Raw genomic sequence first — 22,625 nt, 5'->3', positions numbered from 1 at the left:
AAGAGGAGAGTAGAGTAGTAGAGGTCGTCGGAACGTGTGATTTACCTGTGGCGACGAGGATTTCGTAGTTCACACAGACACTGTGTAGTATTGCGATATAACAGTGGAGGCGAGGTTTCGAATAGTACCGAAATGGAAGAGTTACTGAAAGCAGTTGTAAAACAACAAGAGTAGCAGTCGAGATTCTTTTCGGTTTGAACGGCAGTTTTTTCTAGCGGTGTCATATGAAATTGTTACCCGTAATTATGACCCTAGTATCGATCTATTGCATTTCAATCTGTTTTAGGGTTAGAGTTAGTTAGGGTTAGGGTTAGGGGTGGGGGAAGGGTATATTTTTTCTTCTCAAATGTAATAAACCCAATCTGTTTCTTAAACGAGGGACATATTCATACGGCACAGAATGTTTTTTTTTTTACCTCAATAGACGTATTTGATTGGTTGAAATTGCAGAAATTAAAGAAAAAACAACAACAAATATCTTACAAACCATAGAATTTTCTCAATAAAGCCAAGAGAAAAAGATGTTTTATAAACGCATTCTACAAGTATACGAAGTTTAAAATTTTTATAGTTACCTAGAAATTATGTTAAAAACTGCCGTTCAAACCGAAAAGATCCGCAGTCGAGAGTAGAGCTGAGTAGAAGTCATCCGAACGTGCGACATAACAATACTGTTTTCAAGACATCTACTAAATGATTATTCTGACTGTGTAGAATTTTCAGTATTACTTCTCTCAACAGTCATACTATTTACGATCCGTGTCTCTTTAGGAATCTTTCAGCCTCATCATATCCAAGTAACCTCCCTCAATTGCTGTACATTATTCATACCTTAATCCATCACCCGCAAAATTTAATACTATACAACTGAACTCTACAAACAATTTTGAAGTGTAATAATATATATGCGATCAACAATCCTTCCTGAGATTATACGATTTCTGCAATATACCTCAAAAGCAGTATTTCTTAATAGCTAGTGCTGGTTTTTGTCATGCAACCATTAAGTTAATACTTTGAAGTGTGTCTTTCTAAAATATTCCTTTGTGTGTAATTTTAAATCTTATCTAGCTGTATTTATAGCCATCTCCATCTAACGGTTTATGGTATCCCTATCTGATAATTTTAATCCAAAACGTTCAACTGTCTTTTATGTTTTTATTACCACAGATCCATAGTTTTTAATCCCAAATTCTATCTCAACATCTTCTCTAAATCCATGCTATATTTGTACTAAAGTGCCTATTTGATCTTCATTCTCTGCGAATAGTTTCCAGTCATCTATAAAGAGAAAGTAATTTACTTTACGCTCTCTACCATTAAACATTTATACACTTCTTTTCTTTATTAGCAACTGTCTTAACGGCATCTTGCATATCCTAAAAAGCAAATCGGATGATCTATCGTTGTAAAAGATTCTTCTATTGATCTTAATATTTTCTACATTTTCACATTTCATTCGCTCATACACTTGACGTTCTTCTATGCGTTGTTATCTCTATCATCTATAAAAATTCTATTATCTATGAATGAGGTATCATGTCGTGTGCCTTTTTTATAATCGATACATGCCTTCAGAGATTTTTATGTCACATTCTACAATTCTAGAGCATTAATTTATCTATGAAAAATTGGTTCTTATTACGTATTTTCTACGTTGCTCAAGGCACCCTTTCTGTTCAAGTGATAATTTAACCTCGCTATACATATATCTAAACTTGTTATTAGTCATTGTACTTGCCAACAACATTACACATTACATTTCATTATTCCAATATAACAACATTCACATTCCCATCCGATACTCCTGCAGTTTATCAATACCATCAATACCAGAATATTTTCACTCGACGTTTTCGTTTATATGCCATCCTCCCACTGCACGATTTCGTGGGTTAGAAATTCATTACAGTTTAACGTACTTTTAACAATTCTTTCGCATTTCAGCTGTGATGTTTTCAATAACACCATATTTTCTACCAATAATTTTATCATTATTTAGCACTTGCTATAACATACACATTTTCAAATATCCATTTCTATCTTCGGAAAACATTACCTATATTCAACACTGACAAAATAACTGTTGCTGGAGTCCTTAAATCTTAACCCCCTTCTGTGAAATATTTTAATACTGATTCACATTTTTAGATAAATTTCCTGTTGCCAAACACTTCATTTCACATTGCTACAGTCCACTCAGCTGGCAAAAATGAGTAACGCTGCAATGGACTGGCATCCCGTCAAGCTGCGGAACACATATGCCATTGAAACCGGAATACCGGGCCCATGAGCCTAGCTAGGCTTTAAAAGGGCGCATTTATTTATTGATTATTGCTTTCAAGATAGGTTTTTCCATCAAGTAACACGTATTTTTATAAACATGATTCCTGCATTCTACGAGAATTCGAAATATATTTTATCATTATTCCAGATTTCTTTGTTATTTTTACACAAACTGAATTTAATGGGTTATTAATATATATATATATATATATATATTTATAGAATCAGTTTTACTGTGTTCTGTTTATCAACTCAGATTATATTCAACAATGTGTGATTATATATATAAATATAATTTTTATATATGTTTTATTTTTTAAAAAATTAATTCTAAATTTCCGCCTACTTCTGTTATCCCAAAGATTAATTGCTATTTGTTGCTTCTTTGTTTTTCACTATATTTCAATGATTTCCACATAATCTACACATTTTAAAATATTAACATAAAGATTAAATGACGTAAACGGCGCTAGCTATTAAGAAATAACTTATCTGAGGTACAATCGAAATTTCATATAATATAATAAATGTAGAAAATGGGATCCTTGCTACTCCAAAATCCACAGAAAGAATTGTTAATCGCAAATATATGATTACACTCCAGAAACGTTTGTGGAGTTCATATATATGGTATGAAAATATGCAGGTAATGGATTTAATCTTGCAGAAATATTACTAAAGATTAACTGGTCGTAAGTAGTATAATCTTTGAGATTAGTAATACTGAAAATTCTATCTAATGGAAAGAAGGCTTAGTAGCTGCTTCTTTAGAAATCCCAGATATTCACTGTTGTATATATTCTTCTTTCTCTTATGATGTCCCTGTGTTCTTACTTTGAAAGAAAACTGTGTGCTTTGCATTGAACATTACGTAAGCTTTGAATCCTGCATTTTGTTCTCATTACTGAGGCTTTTATTTTAAACTAAAAGCACATAGGTCGTAATAGTCGGCTTTTGATTGTGTAGGGACATTTTTTTTTATTGAAGTCCTAATATTAAATTTTGTAAACTAATTTTCATTTTATTTTGAAATATCGTTAGTGCTATCTTTCTTGACATTTTGCCTTCCTTCAGCGAACAAGCTATGAAAAATGATATCATAAATTAGGGTATCATAGAACCAGTTTCTAATGGTTAGATCTGCCTTCAGTATTCACGGTTCAATAGAAAGAAATCGTTCACATTGTTGCTTAATCAACAATGGTGCTCTCTATGGGTTAATATGCAGAGACATATGCTAAGATGTGTCTGCGTAGGTGTGTGTATGAGTAAGTACAGAGAGCGAGAGAGAGAGAGAGAGAGAGTGAGAGAGTAAGAGAGAATGACAGAGAAAGAGAGGGAGAGAAGGGAGACAGAAACAGACCAAGAATTCATTCTGCGTAGCAGCTTTTACAAACGCATACCGGCTACTGTGAAGCATAAAAATAAATTTTCGGTTATCTTTATATCTTACGGAAGCTCAACTTTCGACAGGAGCTTTTCGCCCTCTTGAGCCAGACGATACTGTATAGTCTTAATCTAGAACCTAGTTATACAGACTTTAGTTCATGAGATTGCTGTCGTGTTTATCCTTTGTTTCATCCTTTATCTTTTACTTGTTTGTGTTTGTTACTTATTCTATCGTCCGCATTTGCCGAACCGCTAATTTGAGGAGTGAGGTGGGAGAGAAACAAACTAAAACTAATTGTTAAGCGGTTGGGAGGACAAACACTGACAGGGACACATACATACACACACAATGTGGAGGCACATGGCCTAGTGGTTAGAGCCGCGGACTCGCGTTCGAGGGATCGCGGGTTCGAATCTCATACCAGGAGATGCGTGTGTTTATGAGCGAAACACCTAAGCTCCAGACGGCTCCGGCAGAAGGTAATGGCGAACCTCTGCTGACTCTTTCGCCTCAACTTTCTCTCACTCTTTCCTCCTGCATCTTGCAACTCACCTGCGATAGACCGGCGTCCCGTCCAGGTGGGAAACCTATACGCCAAGGAAACCGGGAGACCGGCTCTTATGAGCCAAGCATGGCTCGGGAAGGAGCAAGCACACACTCACTCACTCACACACATGCACACACACATACATATATATATATGCACACAAACACAGACACACAAGCAGAAATATACACACGCACATACATACACTCACACACAGGATGAACTTCCTAATAAGGTCCTGATCAGACAGAAGCTATAGCAGAAAACGATAATTCAAGTAGCTATGCAGAGAAATTGAACTCGAAAACAGTTACTAAGCGAGCTTCTTAACCACATAGCTATGCCTCAGTTGATTGCAAGATATTCGCGTTGAGAGAAATCTGTCAAGTTATGAAAACGTTAAATCACATTTCTTTCGCACGACAACAGAAGCTGCGAAATGGGCAAATCTTTGTTACATGCTTATAATTTCACGTGGGAAGCTGCTAAGACTATCGCATTTCTGCATATGTATTGAATATATGAAAGAAAACAAGAACTTCCATATCAGATTGATATTCAAATGCAGCTGAGGCATCCATACAGCGCTAAATATCTAACATATTGCATCGTCATTTAGTCCGGTATATCTTGTACATGCTAAAGGAAACAAACCGTAGAGAGAAGTAAATAAATAAAGATTTGTTTAGATTTGTTTGGCGCACGGAATGGATAATTTCTTCTACAACACGTGCTATAATTGCATGTCGATAACCTTGATTGTGCTTCGCGTGTTGGGTCAAATATTTGCTTACTTAACTCGTGTACACGCAATATGCACGTACACATGCATTTACACATATATACATTCATGCGTGTGAGTTTATATATATATATATAATATATATATATATATATATATATATATATATATATATATATATATATATATGTGTATATATATATATATATATATATATTATATTATATATATGTATATGTATATATATATATATGTATATATTATATATGTATATATATATATATGTATATATATATATATATGTATATATATATATTATATATATGTATATATATATATATATATATATGTATATATATGTATATATATATTGTATATATATATATGTTATATATATATATATATATATTATATGTATATATATATATATATGTATATATATGTATATATATGTATATATTATATATATATATATATATATATGTATATATATATGTATATATATATATATATGTATATATATGTATATATATTATATATGTATATATATGTATATATATATATATATATATATATATATATATATATATAATATATATATATATATATACATATATATGGAGTGTGTGAGTGTATGTATAAGAAGTTACCACGACGAGAGATACTGTTAATCATAGTTTATTGTTAAAAGTGAGACCAAATTATTTCACAAATGACAAACATCTCTCGTGGCTTATCGGGTTATTATTGGAAATGGATAATGTTTTGTTATGCTGAATAACAAGAAATGTTGAACACGAAATATTATGAAATATTCTGCATCACAGTACTTAATGGACTCCATTGTTGTTAAACCCCAACACAAACGGTGAACCAAACGATGTTAATACCAAGAGTTTTATCTATGTCCATGATACATATATAGCGTGCCAAACGGAAATATCAACGACAACGAAAACAACATGTGTGGCTCTTTAATCAGTGTCAGTCCTTACAAGAAAGACAATAATGCAATTGCTAATTCTCTGAAAACGAACGTTTCTTCATTCCATCAGAGAATGAAGAAGGCACAGAAATTAAAATATATTATGTACTGAGACAGATGTGGAGTATTGCCAGGATCCCCAAATACGTTTGATGTGTGACAAGAGGCGTAACTTAAAATGTTTACTTAAATAATCCGACGGCGGAAAGGAATGTAAAGAATAATATTCTACAAAAGTTAAGGACTTCTTAGTAACCGAACGTGTTGTCTCTGCTTCTCAGAAGCAGGATATGCATGAAGTTTGTTGCATGAATCATCATGTAAAAGATTGCAGGAGTGGCTGTGTGGTAAGTAGCTTGCTTAATAACCACATGGTTCCGGGTTGATTCGCACGGCGTAGCACCTTGGGCAAATGTCTTCCACTATAGCCTCAGGCCGACCAAAGCCATGTGAGCGGATTTGGTAGACGGAAACTGAAAGAGGTCCATCGTATATATGTATATATATTCATATATATGTATGTGTGTGTGTATATGTTTGTGTGTCTGTGTTTGTCCCCCCAACATCGCTTGACAACCGATGCTGGCTGGTGTGTTTACGTCCCTGTAACTTAGCGGTTCGGCAAAAGAGACCGATAGAATAAGTACTAGGCTTCGAAAGAATAGGTCCTGGGGTCTATTTGCTCGACTAAAGGCGGTGCTCCAGCATGGCCCCGGTCGAATGACTGAAACAAGTAAAGGGTTAAAAGGGTAAAAGAGTATCATTCACAACGGTGGTAGAGATTTTAGGGAGAACTCAAATGCAGAAGTACCAGTTGAAAAAGGGTTGACGAATTTGCGGTAGAGAAACAACGTTGGAAATAGCTTACTGATTTATGCTCATATGTAACTGTGTCCCTCAATTTCATTAGGATCTTTTATCTCATTTACTTTTTTAACTCATTAGACTAGGACATTACCTTGAAGAAGAGTTAGTCAAATGCATCGACCCAAGTACTTATTTACCTTTTTAAAGTCTGGTTTTATTCCATCGGTCTGTTTGCCGAACCACTATTTTACGGGAATGCAAACACACCAACACCCCTTGTAAAGCGGTGGTGGAGGACAAACACATAAAGAATGAGACGCACAGGTACACACCTACACACACATACACACACATATATATATATATATATATATATATACATATATATATGTGTGTATATAGGGAGAATTCACGAAAAAACACCGAAGACAGGTGGTGTAGAAAACAAACAGATGCATTAATATAACGCTCGGGAATTGAAAAAGTCTTTAACATTTCGAGCTTATGCTCTTCCACAGAATGGAACACAAACAGAAACAAGGAGAGAAAAAATATGTGTAGTGGCTACCGATCTATCATGGCGAATGCCGGACAGAAGGGTCACACAGGAGAGCGAAGAAGTAGGGGAGCTAACAAAGTAGTAGTGATCCCAAAACGAAGGTGTGCGTGTGTGTAAGAGAATATGTATGTGCGTTTGAAAGAAGGCTGGTGATCTTGACGTGTGCTTGTGTGTATGTGTATATATATATATATATATATATATATATATATATATATATATATATATATATATATATATATATACCGCAGGCTTCTTTCAGTTTCCGTTTACCAAATCCACTAACAAGCCTTTGTTCAGCCCGAAGCTTTTATGCCACGAAGTAACACTAATATATAATAATATTTACCCTTTGGCTACTGTTGTTTCTCTTATGATAAAAGGCAGATTTTCTCTGCCTGTTCCCATGTTTCTTTTTAATACAATTCTACTATATAGAATTTCTTCAATTGGAATTTACCTATGATTTTTCCAAGTAGATTCGATTGGGTCATGGCATATAAAGATTTTTCAATTTGACCACCAATTAAGCAAAAATTCCAGAAAACTCAATATTTTACGATTTGCCTCTCTCATTTCAAGAGGTTTACTCCTGCTATTACCACCACACTTTCTCCTACTTTCTCTTTGCATGTGTGAAAGTATTATATAACAGGGATGAGCCATTAATAGTGGTCATCCTTTTTGCTAGAGATTCATATTAATCAAATTGATATTCAATTTTTCACCTTTATTATGTGTGTGTGTATGTGTGTGTATTAGCAATTCGCACAAAATTGCATCAATGACTTGAACTTGAATAAGTGGTTTCACATAAATGGGGATAAATTAAAAAGGTTTGTTGTTATTATTATTACTGTTTGACTATTGTAATCACGTTTGTTGGTTCCTCGTCAGGGAAATGTTGTTGTGTTGCATTTGTTAAATAATTGTAAACCATAACTCTCCCGCTTTCGGAGAAGGGGCATTGGTTATTGTTTAAAAATTGAATTGTGTCTCTGTTAGGGGAAATTGACAATATTTTCACCGTCTTTACAGAAGCATTTTTGTTAAAATACCTTCCATAGAAGAAAGTCCCAAAATGAATTTCGCTGCAGTCGTACACTTCTATACCAGAGGGAGGACAAGATCCAATTGATCGAAATTTCAAGAGACGGGATCACAATTCCAGTCTGTTATATATTTTGAGTATTGTTATCACTAGCGATATCAAGATATAACTTTGTATTTTGTATTTTATGTATATATATATATATATATATATATATACTTTATTTTAAGCAGCAGAAAATTCAACAAAATCTGTTACTCCGAGTTTCTCGTTGCCGTCCATCAGACAGTTTTTGCTAGAATGGAACCGATATATCAATTCAATCTAGACTCTTACAAACGCTACACCTTTAAAAAAATGGACTTGTTTGATTGGCCCTGTAGAAAAAACGGTCAATCTTCGAGCGATAAACAAAAAGGTCAAAAATATATGTATATATATATAAAAACTTATAAAAATTATAAAATCCGAGGAAAAAACCTTACATTGAATAAAATACATATTGACGTTAATGAAGAAAGTATAAATTAATGCATAGAAATTAAACCTGTTATAAATATTACACTGCAATACATATTTATATTAAAATGTACATATATATATCAACATACACAGAAGGATGCGTGCAAACGCCATACATATACATACGTATAAATATAAATCTAAAATATACACATAAATGCATGCGTACATATATTTACGCAATCCATCTCGCACGCAAGCTAAAATCATCTATGTAGCGATTCTAATATACTGAGTAAGGGGGGGACGAAAGAAAGGAAGAGAGAGAAAAAGGAACGAAGAAGGGGGAAGGAAAAAAGAAAAAGGAGGGGTGGGGGAAAAAACGAAATAAGAAAAAATAAAAAATAAAAAATTATGTATACAAGCTGTGTAACGGCATTATTGACATATATGGAGACAAGTATACAAGATGAACGGCAACGAGAAACTCAGAGTAACAGATTTTGTTGAATTTTCTGCTGCTTAAAATAAAGCATATTACTCTACCACTGGCATTTGAGTACTCTTTTTTCCACCTTGTTTCACATTTATGTGTTTACTTCGGTATATATATATATATATATATATATATAGATGTACATGTAATATGTACACATATATATACACATATATACAAGCATAATATATCTACCAATACACACATACGCACACACACACATACATAGGGGCAGGTGTGGCTGTGTGGTAACAAACTACGTTCCAAACACATGGTCCTGGGTTCAGTCCCACTGTGTGGTGACTTGGCATGAGTCTTCTGCTGTAGCTTCAGACCAACAGAAGCCTTCTCAGTGGATTTTGTACATATATACAGGCATACATATATATACATGCATACGTACATATTCGGCATAAACACTCTACCACTACAACTAATAACTGTTGGGAACACTTTCAAACCTGCCTTACATTAGAACCGGAGTCTCAAAAATATTGTCCCCTTCAGCGCCAAGCTCAACTGCTCTATCCTGACATGGAGGGTATCAGCAATGAAATCTATAACAAAACACTCATTGACGTTGAAGACAGAATTGCTAAATTTGGTGGAAATGAATTGTCGACGTATGGCCTGCCACAAGCATTCAGGTCAGGGTCAAATAGCCCTCCCACTGCTCTCATTCGGGAAACAACCTACGACACTCAAGCGCTTTCAAAGTACATTGTTGTAAATGAGCCTAAATTACTTCCGGACCAGCTGCAGGCCTACAGAACTATTCTTAACAGTGTACGCCAACGCGAGGGACGAATCTTCTTGCTCGATGCTCCTGGAGGGACAGGAAAAACATTTATTACAAAGCTTCTCCTTGCAGAAGTTAGGTAGCATCAGGACATTGCAGTAGCTGTAGCCTCCTCTGGCATTGCAGCTACTTTGTTACCCGGTGGCAGGACAGCACACTCAACTTTTAAACTCCCTCTCAATTTAGCAGCATCCGAAATGCCTTCATGCAACATCAACAAAAGCTCAGATCAGGGACAAGTACTTAGAATGTGTTATTTAATTGTCTGGGATGAGTGCACTATCGCTCACAAGGGAGCATTAGAGAGAGCCCTGAAAGACATCCGAGACTGTTAGGCTCCAATGGGAGGTGTAACACTTCTGTTGTCAGGTGACTTCAGGCAAACTCTTCCTGTCATTCCGAAAGGCACTAGAACTGATGAAGTTCAAGCATGCCTAAAGTCCTCTACCCTGTGGCATCATGTTACACTCTTTAGTCTCACCACTAACATGAGAGCTCAGGTACACGGCGACAAAATGTCCACAAAGTTTGCACAAGACATTTTGACACTTGGTGAAGGCAAGATGCCTCTCGATGCTGCAGGACAAATGGAAGTGTGGTCATTTTCCTCTGTTGTTAATTCTGTAGATGACCACAAAAACAAAGTCTTTCCCAACTTCACACAAAACTACCAAAATCACAATTGGCTGTGTGAAAGAGCAATATTAGCCCCAAAAAACGTCGCTGTTAACAAAATTAATCAACAGCTAATGCATTCTCTTCCCGGCACTATACACACTTACAAGTCTGTTGATACAATTCCAGATATAAATGAAGTTGTGAACTATCCTCCTGAATTTCTCAATTCCCTGGAGCCCTCCTCGACTACCTCCACACATATTACCGCTTAAAGTTGGAACTCCTGTAATGCTACTCCGCAATCTGGAACCACCAAGACTTTGCAATGGAACACGACTGGTGATAAAGAAGATGATATCACACGTTATCGAGGCGATCATTCTTTCTGGATGTGGAAAATGTGATGACGTCTTTATTCCAAGATTTCCTCTTACTCCATCAGGAGCAGAAATTCCATTTATATTCAGAAGACTGCAATTCCCCCTTCGTGTCAGCTTTGCCATGTCCATTAACAAATCTCAGGGTCAAACCCTCTCTGTAGCTGGTCTTCTCTTGGAAGAGCCCTGCTTCTCGCATACGCAACTGTATGTTGGCTGCTCAAGAGTAGGAACCAAAAGAAACCTTTTTGTATATGCTCCACAAGGAAAAGCAAGGAACATTCTTTACAACGAGGTGTTATAATCTCAACAGCCAGGAGGTATATACCTGATCCCCCTTTTTTTTAACAAACTTCATGTACTTTCATGTATTTATATTAATATACATATATTTGTGTGTGTGTGTATCCATATATATATATATATATATATATAACAGAAAAGTCTAATTCTTCTGTTGAATGTAACCGGGCAACGCCGGGTATCTCTGCTAGTCCTTTGATATAAGAACTAACGTCTTGCAGAAAAGTTAAAAAGCAAATGTAGACATTTGAGGAAAATATCTACTACAAGGCTGCCCACGAAAACAAAGAAAATTAAAATGAAGAGGCATCATGAAATGCAATGTTTCCTTTATGTATTCTCATTGAAAAATCCAACCGCATGATATCGTGGGAGGGAAAACGTTTCATCCACCAATTCCAGATACAAATTGACAATGAGTATAAAATTGGCTAGAAGGCTCTAAAGTCTCATGGAGCGAATGGAAGCGTATTCAATCCCGCTGAGATCAGCTTTGCTTTTCTCCTTCGGAATTGATAGTAACGTAGAATTCTAGTCTCGTTGTCGATATAATCGAATATTACTCTCCTCCATATTTCTCACCGATACCAACGCTTTATGTTCTCAGTTGAAGTCCTAACTATATCAATGTTAGCTTTGATCCTTCGGGAATTTAACGCGCCAGTGAAATGCTGATTCTGATGTAATCATTATTGCTCTCTCACATTTACAGGTGGTATACACAAATAAGAGGAGACGCATAGCCTAGTGGTTAGAGCAATGGACTCGCGGTCGAGGGATCGCGGGATCGAATCTCAGACCGGGCGATGTGTGTGTTTATGAGCGAAACACCTAAGCTCCACGCGGCTCCGGCAGAAGGTAATGGCGAACTTCTGCTGACTCTCTCGCCACAACTTTCTCTCACCCTTCCCTCCTGCATCTTGCAGCTCACCTGCGATGGACCGGCGTCCCGTCCAGGTGGGGAACTTATGCGCCTAGGAAACCAGGAAACCACGCCTAATGAGCCAGGCGTGGCTCGAGAATGCACAAATAAGAAACAATTATTATTGTCTAGTAAGCGGAACAGTAGAAACGTGAAGCGTTGCACAAAATGTCCTGCGATATTTTAGCCCATACGTTACTGTGCTTTTGTATATTTCAGGGATCAAAAGAAATAAGAAGTAAATAAGTAGTAGGGTCGATATAATTGAATAACAACTCTTCTCACAAAAATATTAATCCTGGGTTTTATTTATGGTACAAATATATGCTATATCGCATCTGAGTCAATTTGTTTTAATATTCCTTATGAAAATTAGCACATCCTTCGTGCTTTTCCTTGTTTCAGCCACATATCAAATAGCATCCAATAATTGGAAATCAAGGGATTTAATTGTGCGTTAGATTGCAATCTAAGAAACCTTAGTGGTAGAGATTCTAGGCAGAAGTTAAATACAGAAGCACCAGTTCAACATTGTTGACAAATTTGCGGTAGAGAAACTACGTTGGAAACAGCTTACTGATTTATGTATCATGCCATGCAAGAAAGCCTAAGTCTAAAGACGTTATCATGATCTGGTTTTAGATCCCACAGAGTTCAAATTCGTCTATCATTTCTCTATGAATGAAAACTGGCTCCTAAATTTCTCATTTTTAGATATTGATCTCTGCTAACGTTACGCAGATAGGCTAAGTCTGAGTTCGTCCTTACGATTTAAATTTTGATGTCACTGAATTTAAGTGTGTCCTTCATATTTCCGGGGTCAATGTAAGCAAGCCACTTAGATTATTCGATTCTGGAAACAATCTTTGTTCACTAAGCTTAACTTGAACTATAACACAGTTTGTATCTGAATATTCTCTAAGGACTGCGCCAAGAATTCTTCAAAACTTCACTCAGAGAAACCTCTCTGTGGAGATAAGACAATGGAAACGATAATTGTAGTCGTTTTGTTTTAATGCATCTTGTAGTTGTAATCTGATGATTAAAAAACCATTTCAATAATTGCAACTTTAACTACTTCAAACGAAAGTTAATCTAATCAGACTCTGTAGTAAATAAAAACAAACAAACAAGTCATAGAAATATAAATACGAATAAACAAATTGTTGGCTGCTGTAATCGAACGGAGAGGTGAGAGACACAGAAATTTAAAAAAACAATCATTAAGGATATTGAATCAGATAAACTATTTTGTATATATATGTCCGGAAGTAGCTGCAACTATTGTGTCTATTGGTATGATGTTCATTAGCGCAATTTTATATGTGTATATATATATGTATATATATAGGTACGCCCGCACGTATGGGGATTCTTGTGATTACTTGGTTCTTCTAAATAATCTTAAATGTATTTATATTCGTGCTGCTTTTTTTTTCATATTGGTGTAAAATTGTGTAAGTTAATATTATATACACAAGAGCGTGTATTGGTTTTGGAATAATGTTGTTTGATAGATGTGTATATGTGCGGGGGTTCATATTTGCTCCTGTGCTTGAAAAATCAGTATTGATTTGTTTAGACCCTCATAACGTAGAGGTTCGACAAAAGAAAGAATAAGAACCAGGCATAAAATTGAGTACTGGGGTTGATTTGTTGGAGTGAAACCCTTCACGGACGTATACCAACATGATCGCAGTCCAATGACCGAAGCAATGAACAGATAAAAGATGCCAAATTCGTTTATAAATATTGGTACCTTTTCATACGGCTTATGGAACTAATCATATTGTTTTGCATGTCACCTTTCGCTCTCTTGTGACAAAGTACCCAAAACTCCACAAAGGGCTAATCACAGAGGGGACTGACAAGGACAGACAAACGGATTAAGTCGATTATATCGACTCCAGTGCGTAACTGGTATTTATTTAATCGACCCCGAAAGGATGAAATGCAGAGTTGACCTCGACGGAATTTGAACTCAGAACGTAGCGGCAGACGAAATACCTATTTCTCTACTACCCACAGGAAGCTAAACACAGAGGGGACAAACAAGGACAGACAAACGGATTAAGTCGATTATATCGATACCAGTGCGTAACTGGTACTTATTTAATCGACCCCAAAAGGATGAAAGGCAAAGTCGACCTCGGCGGAATTTGAACTCAGAACGTAACGACAGATGAAATACGGCTACGCATTTCGCCCGGCGTGCTAACGTTTCTGCCAACTCACCGCCTTCATGTCTCGTTTATATCGTGGAGGCACATGGCCTAGTGGTTAGAGCAGCGGACTCGCAGTCGAGGGATCGCGGGTTCGAATCTCAGACCGGGCGATGTGTGTGTTTATGAGTGAAACACCTAAGCTCCATGCAGCCCCGGCAGAAGGTAATGGCGAACTTCTGCTGACTCTTTCGCCACAACGTTCTCTCACTCTTTCCTCCTGCATCTTGCAGCTCACCTGCGTCCCGTCCAGGTGGGGAACCTATACGCCAAGGAAACCGGGAAACCGGCCCATATGAGACAGGCATGGCTCGAGAAGGAACAAACATGTTTATATCACCTTTCATAAAAAGCGATCGGCTACATCAACTCGAACTTAGGCTTATCGAACAATTAGAAATCATGCTCGATTAATCTCAATTCATCATATCAATGCAAACTTCTTTGACAAATTAAACGATAAAATAAATATAAATCGATGTTTGGCCGACATTATCGTATAGATTAAAACAAATGACAATCTGTGTTACATTCGCTATCCAGTTTATATTGTTATTTGACTGTAGTTGGAATCTATTACCATATATTATCACCAGAAATATTCTCGAGAGAGGCATAAATGTTTCAACATCAATTGCAGTTCGAAATCAATAGATCTAATAATTTAAGATTATTAAAATTTAAGCAATTGAACACACTACCGAGGGATAGAAAATAGAGAAAGTCTTTTATCAGTGATCAATTTAATGTTATTTAGAAAGTGAAAGACTCGTGTGAAATGGATTCAAAACGTATTCGTTATATTTAAATTTATAACAGCGTCACATTGACAGAGATTTAGACCTTGGATTCACACCCACCCGATTTTACACAATGACACACCAACACAATAGGTATGTTAATTATTTTCAGGCCTCCCTTTAAGTGCAATTACTACTGAAAAGGTAAAATCGATTATTTTACATTGAAACAAATTGAAACGTGCAGAAATAAAGATTTCAAATGAAAGAAGATAAAAACGGTGAGAATTCTCGCATCTTCTTTCATATATCCTCTCTATATCTGCACGCCTCACTTTGTTTAAATGTAAACTTGCATTAGACATTTAAATGAAGGGTTAACGAAACAATTCACCTAATTAATTATTTTTTTCTCTCAGGAAAAATAACAGTTTTGGAGAGAAAGTTATTATCTCCACCAAACATTTGTAAATATGTATAATATAATTTATGCAGTTTTGTGTTTCAAACAATACTGCATGTAATGTATTATTTATGTCGATAATATTTATAACGAAAGACTGGAAGAGTGTAGAGGTAAACAAAATGAATATACTCGACATCTATTTCTCCTCGATGACCTTAAATGTGCTGCTGCCTTATTTCTACAAAAATCGTTCGAACTGCCACAAAAGCGGTGAAACATCAATCAACTCCCAAATTTACAAGGCAAGGATGTTCAAAATGGATAGTGTACACATTCATAAATTATCCTTAAAAGCCACGAGACGGTTATGGTTTCAAAAGCATTTCACTATAGTGTTGCTTCATCAGATTTGATGTGTAGTTAAATAATAAACAATGATGTAATTAAAAAGCTTGAAAATGTATTTAATATGAGGACATGAACATAAATTTAGCATATGGTTTGCGATGATGCTGTATTTAGAGTTCATATTTGGCTATGTCTTTTTACGGACTGAGTAAACATTGCCAAGCTCATGTGTGGTTTTCAGATAGTAGGAACATAAAATGAAGTGGAAAATTTTCAAATGCGAATTGCTTTACAATCTGGCTTTTGATGATATGTTCAACTTTTGCTTATTAGCTCTTCCTGCCATCGATGTGTGATTTTCAAACACGATTTGCAACCGTGTTGTTTCTGGTTCAGTCGAATTGTCTGGGTCTTTGAGCTGGCATTTACCACTACAGCCCCGGGCAGATCTTTGCCTTGTGAGTGAACCTGGTAAACAAAAAACTGTGGAAGTTCGGCTTATAATCAATCTTTATGCGTGTGCCTATGTATGTCTCGGTGTGCCTATGTGTGCCTTTGATCCTTTGTTCCCCAACTCCTGATAACCAGTCTTGATTTGCTTACATAACCGTAATTTAACGGTTCAAACAAAATCAGGTCAATTAAAAAAAAATAATGGGGTCGACTTGTTTGACTAAACCCTTCAAGGCGGTGCCCAAATATGGCCGATGTCCAATAACCAAAACACATAAAAGATAAAGGATATTTCGCGATGGCCTTTTTTGCTTTAGAAAGACATAGAGTACCTTTTCTATGGCAATTGAGTGAAGCAAAGTGTAGGGGTTTCTTTTTTGCCAACCAGTAAAAGAATGTAAAGCATCAGAATATAAAGGGCTTTAAAACTAGTTTAGTAGTTTGAAACTGTATGACAGTACATCTACCCTCGTTTATCACTGATTTATTCATCGCTGATCCGGGATACCACGGTACAAACAACTGTGAATCATGTTACGCTTATAATGGATCCTTCTGTGATAACATGGGTTGGCGATGAATCGTACCCAAAATGTCATGCTCGGTGAGGAAACAAAACAATCGGCTACTCAGAATACACTGATTATAGCTTATTCTTACATGGCCGTGTTGCAAGACCCCATTTTTAGATACTCGTACCCCAACATGTGACCAGTGCAAATAAGAAATATGAATGTACTTGATTGAAACAAACGATGCTGGCAAGTGTATTCTCTATAGGAAACAAGTCGAAGTGATAAAAAATCCATGGCGGCGAAAAACTTCCGCGTTGTAGGCCGCGAGTTTAGTATCTCTGCATTTAATACTCCTTCCGTTTTACAAAGTGCTTCATGTTGATTCGTTTATTACTGATTAATTTGTGAATTCCTTCTTTTAATATAAAAAATAATCGTGATAAACGAGCATAGGTGTATTGAGTCCTTTATATCTATGGTGGCGTTTCACATATTATAATGAGTTTCACATCAGGGCAAATATACATGGGAGGAAGAATACATCCACATTCACTCATTCCTGAAGTACATGTTAGATAGAAAAAATTAAATGACTACAATTTGAAACAGAAACCACATGTCGAAAACTTTTGCTTGTTGTTCAAACCGTCTCTGTTACACATTATGCCGAAAAAATCCCAGACCTATAGAAATCAAGGTTATCATGATTTTCTTTTCAAATGAGCCAAGTTTATAACAATAACACTGGAACGGAAAGGCATGCAAGCTACTACTAACTGTTATTTTTCTTGTCTATCTTCCATAATTCTATGGTCTCACGGTTCACTAAATAATCAATATTATCCGAATTTAAAAATTGACCTAACGACTTAAGTTAAAAGGTTTTATTTAAAGGACAGGTGCTAACATTTTGGCAACTTTTCCAATATCATAATTTTGGCAATATGACCAGAGCTGATATTTTAGCCAAGTAGCTAGATCTTGTGTTTTGGCCTAATGATCAAAGTTAGAATTATTTCAATGTGACCAGAACAAAACTAGTAGCTACAAAAATGTGTGCAGTCATACTATCATTTAGTATCAGTAAGCTTAGGAGAAAATGTTCTTCATGTCATGTGCGTTTTTCTATGTGTATTTTTAGTGTATACACACACATACATATGTGTATATATACATATACATATATATATATATAAATATATGTATGTATATATATATAAATATATGTATGTGTATATATATAAAAAAAATGTATGTGTATATTTATATATAAATATATGTAGTGTATAATATATATATATAAATATATGTATGGTATATATATATATATAAATATATATATGTGTAATATATATATAAATATATATATGTATATATATATATATGTATATTTATATATGTATTATATATATATATGTATATATATATGTGTATATATATATGTATATAATATATATATATAAATATATGTATATATATATATATAAATATGTATATATATATATATATATAAACATATGTATATATATATAAATATGTATGTATATATATTATATATATATATAAACATATGTATATATATAAATATATATGTATATATATATATGTATATATATATATATTATTATATATATACATATATCAATATATATAATATATAAATATACAAAAAGCAATAAGATCAAGTTAATTTAAATAATTACTTGAATATGGTACACTTATGCACCAAAAGAAAACTATACTGTTTTAACAATACAGTAATGTGTGGGGTGATATATAAGCGAGAAGAAGCAACAAGAATGGATAGGTTTTAGTACAATCGTTTCATACAAGGACAGGCTTTATTAAAAGTTGTAAAAATTACAGCATATAAACGTGTCCCGTACTCATCAGCTAAAATACATGTGAGTTCTCTAGACATCCTAGTGGTTGGGCTATACTCATGAAGTAATGTAGATAATTAATAACATAAACAGATTTCCAAAGTTCATTAAAGTTCTTTAAAGATGATGTACAGTCTTATCACAGAATTTTAAAAAAGTTCTAATAGCATCACAGAGAAGGTGACCTAATCCATAGAGCACATATGAATTTCCAGAGATATGATGAGGGATTACATACTCACAGAAGAAAATTTATCCATGTTAATCACAACGAGGTGGGTCTCAATTCCTGCTTATTAGCATTACAGAGAGGGTGAATTAATCCTTTGTATAGATGCACAATTTCCAATGGTGTAGATGTTTTCTCTGGAAACTTACATCTAACAATTGGAAATTGTGCATCTATACAAAGGATTAATTCACCCTCTCTGTAATGCTAATAAGCAGGAATTGAGACCCACCTCGTTGTGATTAACAATGGATAATTTGTCTTCTGTGAGTATGTAATCCCTCATCATATCTCTGGAATTCATATGTGCTCTATGGATTAGGTCACCTTCTCTGTGATGCTATTAGAACTTTTTTAAAATTCTGTGATAAGACTGTACATCATCTTAAAGAACTTTAATGAACTTTGGAAATCTGTTTATGTTACTTAATTATCTACATTACTTCATGAGTATAGCCTCAACCACTAGGATGTCTAGAAACTCACATGTATTTTAGCTGATGAGTACGGGACACGTTATATGCTGTAATTTTTACAACTTTTAATAAGCCTGTCTTGTATGAAACGATTGTACTAAAAACCTATCCATTCTTGTTGCTTCTTTCTCGCGTATATATAAATATATATATATACATATATAAATATTTTTATATACACACACATATATATATATATATATATATAACATTAATTATATTAATTAAAAGAAAATTGATTCGGTATAAATCTCGATTGAGTACAACATATGTTTCGAACCATCGTTCTGGGTTTCCTCAGGCACATTAATAAAGATATGTCTCACTACTGATAGGTCGAAACATATCTTGTACCCAATAAAGAATTAATACCGAATCCATCTCCTGTTAATTCATATTATTATCCTAATAGCCATTGCGGTGTTCCTGAGGTAGATCCAATAGTTTAGGCTACCTGTTCTTATCCGCTATACCAACACAGGAGATGACAAGAGTTAGCCTAAAGTGTGCCGGTGCTCTGCTCAACATTTAAACATTCTAATTGGCATATACTTATTGGCCTCAAATATTCATTATTATTATTATTATTATTATTATTATTATTATTATTATTATTCAGTAGTTTTATTTTTATAGCGTGCTTTCACTACACTACAGAGCGCAGCTCTGTGTGCCTTGGGTATGTGCTGTGATATGTTGTGATGCTCTGATGGTTATTGTATGGAAAGTGTTCTGCGTAGGATGTGTGCAGTGCCCAGTAGTGCAATTTTCTATATGTTATATGTGTTTGTAAGTCCTGGTGTTTTTGTTATGTATTTGTCTGAATATTTTTTATCATGCCTAATGCACCTACTATGATAGGAATTGTTTCTGTTTTTAGATTCCACATTCTGGTTACCTCTATTTCCAGGTCTTTGTACATTGAGAGTTTCTCCATTTCTTTTAGAGACACATTGTCATCAGTCGGTATTGATACATCAATTACAAAGCATTTTTTTCTTCATGATCTCTGACAACTATATCTGGTCATTATTATTATTATTATTATTATTATTATATGTAGGTATGTATACATACATGTATAGATATATGTATATGAATATATATATGCATATGAATATGTATCTATCTATCTATCAATCTATCTATGTATCTATATATATATATATATATATATATATATTCATCAACGGCGGTGCATCAGCATGGCCGCAGCTCTGAGCTGAAACTAGAAAAAAAAATATATATGCATACGAGTACGATGTGTATGGTGGCAAATACATATATTAATGCTTGTTAATTTTTCCAGTATTTCAAATAGGGATCCAGCGACAGATTTGAAACCAGGCCCCCACATTGGTATTTCATTACCGACTTGTCTGCACATTTGTATGCTTGTATGATTTTATGCGGTTTGCTTTTGTGTGTATGTATGTTTGTATGAATTTATATAGTCACGTGTGTTGTTTTACGTGTCTTCACTTATGTATCATTACATATGTTTACAGTTCCATTGATAACCTGCCATTGTAATTTTGAAAGAAAAAGTTAATAAGACAGCGAGGGAGAGAGAATGTGGAGAAGATGAGAGAAAAGAGTGATAGAGGGTCACTAACGAATAGTAACGTTATTGAGTTCAAGCCAAAATCAGCGTGGCGTTACAACGAAAATAGAAGAAAAAGGAAACACAAGGAAAACGCAAAGAAGGAAACAGAAATCCTTTCATCAGCTATTATTTGGAGGTCATCACAATTTTGTCACCTTTCATACTGTATCACTCGCCTCAGTGAGCATATAGCTTCCAAGAAAGTGCTACAAATGTACAGTATAGTGAATAGGGTGAAACTAGACGGAAAGAAATATAACACTGAAACGTGAGTCTGTTTCGACTTGATATATCCCGTAGTGCGAGAATTTGTGGCCACCCTGTATATACATTATATTTAATAATACATATATAATATATAAAAAATACCCGCTTACCTACACTTATGCACCTACATATATGTATTTGTATCTCTCTGAGTGTCAATATATGTGTGTCTGCGAACAGATAGAATGAGAAGAAAATATCTCCCCCAGGTCGCTTCTTGTATTATTTCTTCACTATTCTAATTGCAAAGTTCTGCATTATTTTTTCCTCTATATTTAATATTATGTATAGCGTTATGTATTTATTTATTTTCATTTGGTTTTATTAAAGAAATATTATTAAAGAACGATTCATTTTGTAATATTAATTTTCTCAGCTTACTATACTATGCCACATGTGTAATGGTGTAATATTCTAAATTTCTCTTTCACAGTAAACACAATATCCATTTTATTTTCACATTCACCCACAATATAAAAAGGTTAACAAAATAAACACTAATATAGTGATCTACTACAAAGTCTATCTAATAAAAAAAACTAAACGTCTACCTGTTGTTCCAAGTCTGAAACGAAATAGCTTCCGTCACCTTTCTAATTAAAACAAAGTGTACTATTCACATTATTGTTATATAATTATATTTCTTTGTTTTAAAGTTTTTAATTGACTCGGTCGCAGGCGTGGATCCGTGGTTAAGAAGATCGATTGAGAATCACGTAATTTCGGGTTGGATTCAGTCCCACTGCTCACCTCTTCAGTGAAGTGGCTTCTGCTATAGCTCCAAGGATGTGTTGAATTCCGCGTTATATATATATACGTTTGTGTGTGTGTGTGTGTGTGTGTGTGTGTATAAATGCAGTTAAACGCAGGTGTTTTTCCCTGATGATAAAATTCCGTTGTTGTACATCATTCCTTTTCTATTTTACTCTTTTACTTGTTTCAGTCACTTGACTGCGGCCATGCTGAAGGACCGCCTTCTTTCGAGTAAATCGACCTCAGGGTTTATTCTTTGTAAGCCTAGTACTTATTCTATCGGTCTCTTTTTGCCGAACCGCTAGGTTACGAGGACGTAAACACACTAGCATCGGTTGTCAAGCGATGTTGGGTGGGGGGTGGGGGGCAAATACAGACACAAA

This window comes from Octopus sinensis, linkage group LG3 (genome assembly GCF_006345805.1).
Source record: "Octopus sinensis linkage group LG3, ASM634580v1, whole genome shotgun sequence".
NCBI lineage: Eukaryota > Metazoa > Mollusca > Cephalopoda > Octopoda > Octopodidae > Octopus > Octopus sinensis.
This window is presented reverse-complemented; position numbering follows the sequence as displayed.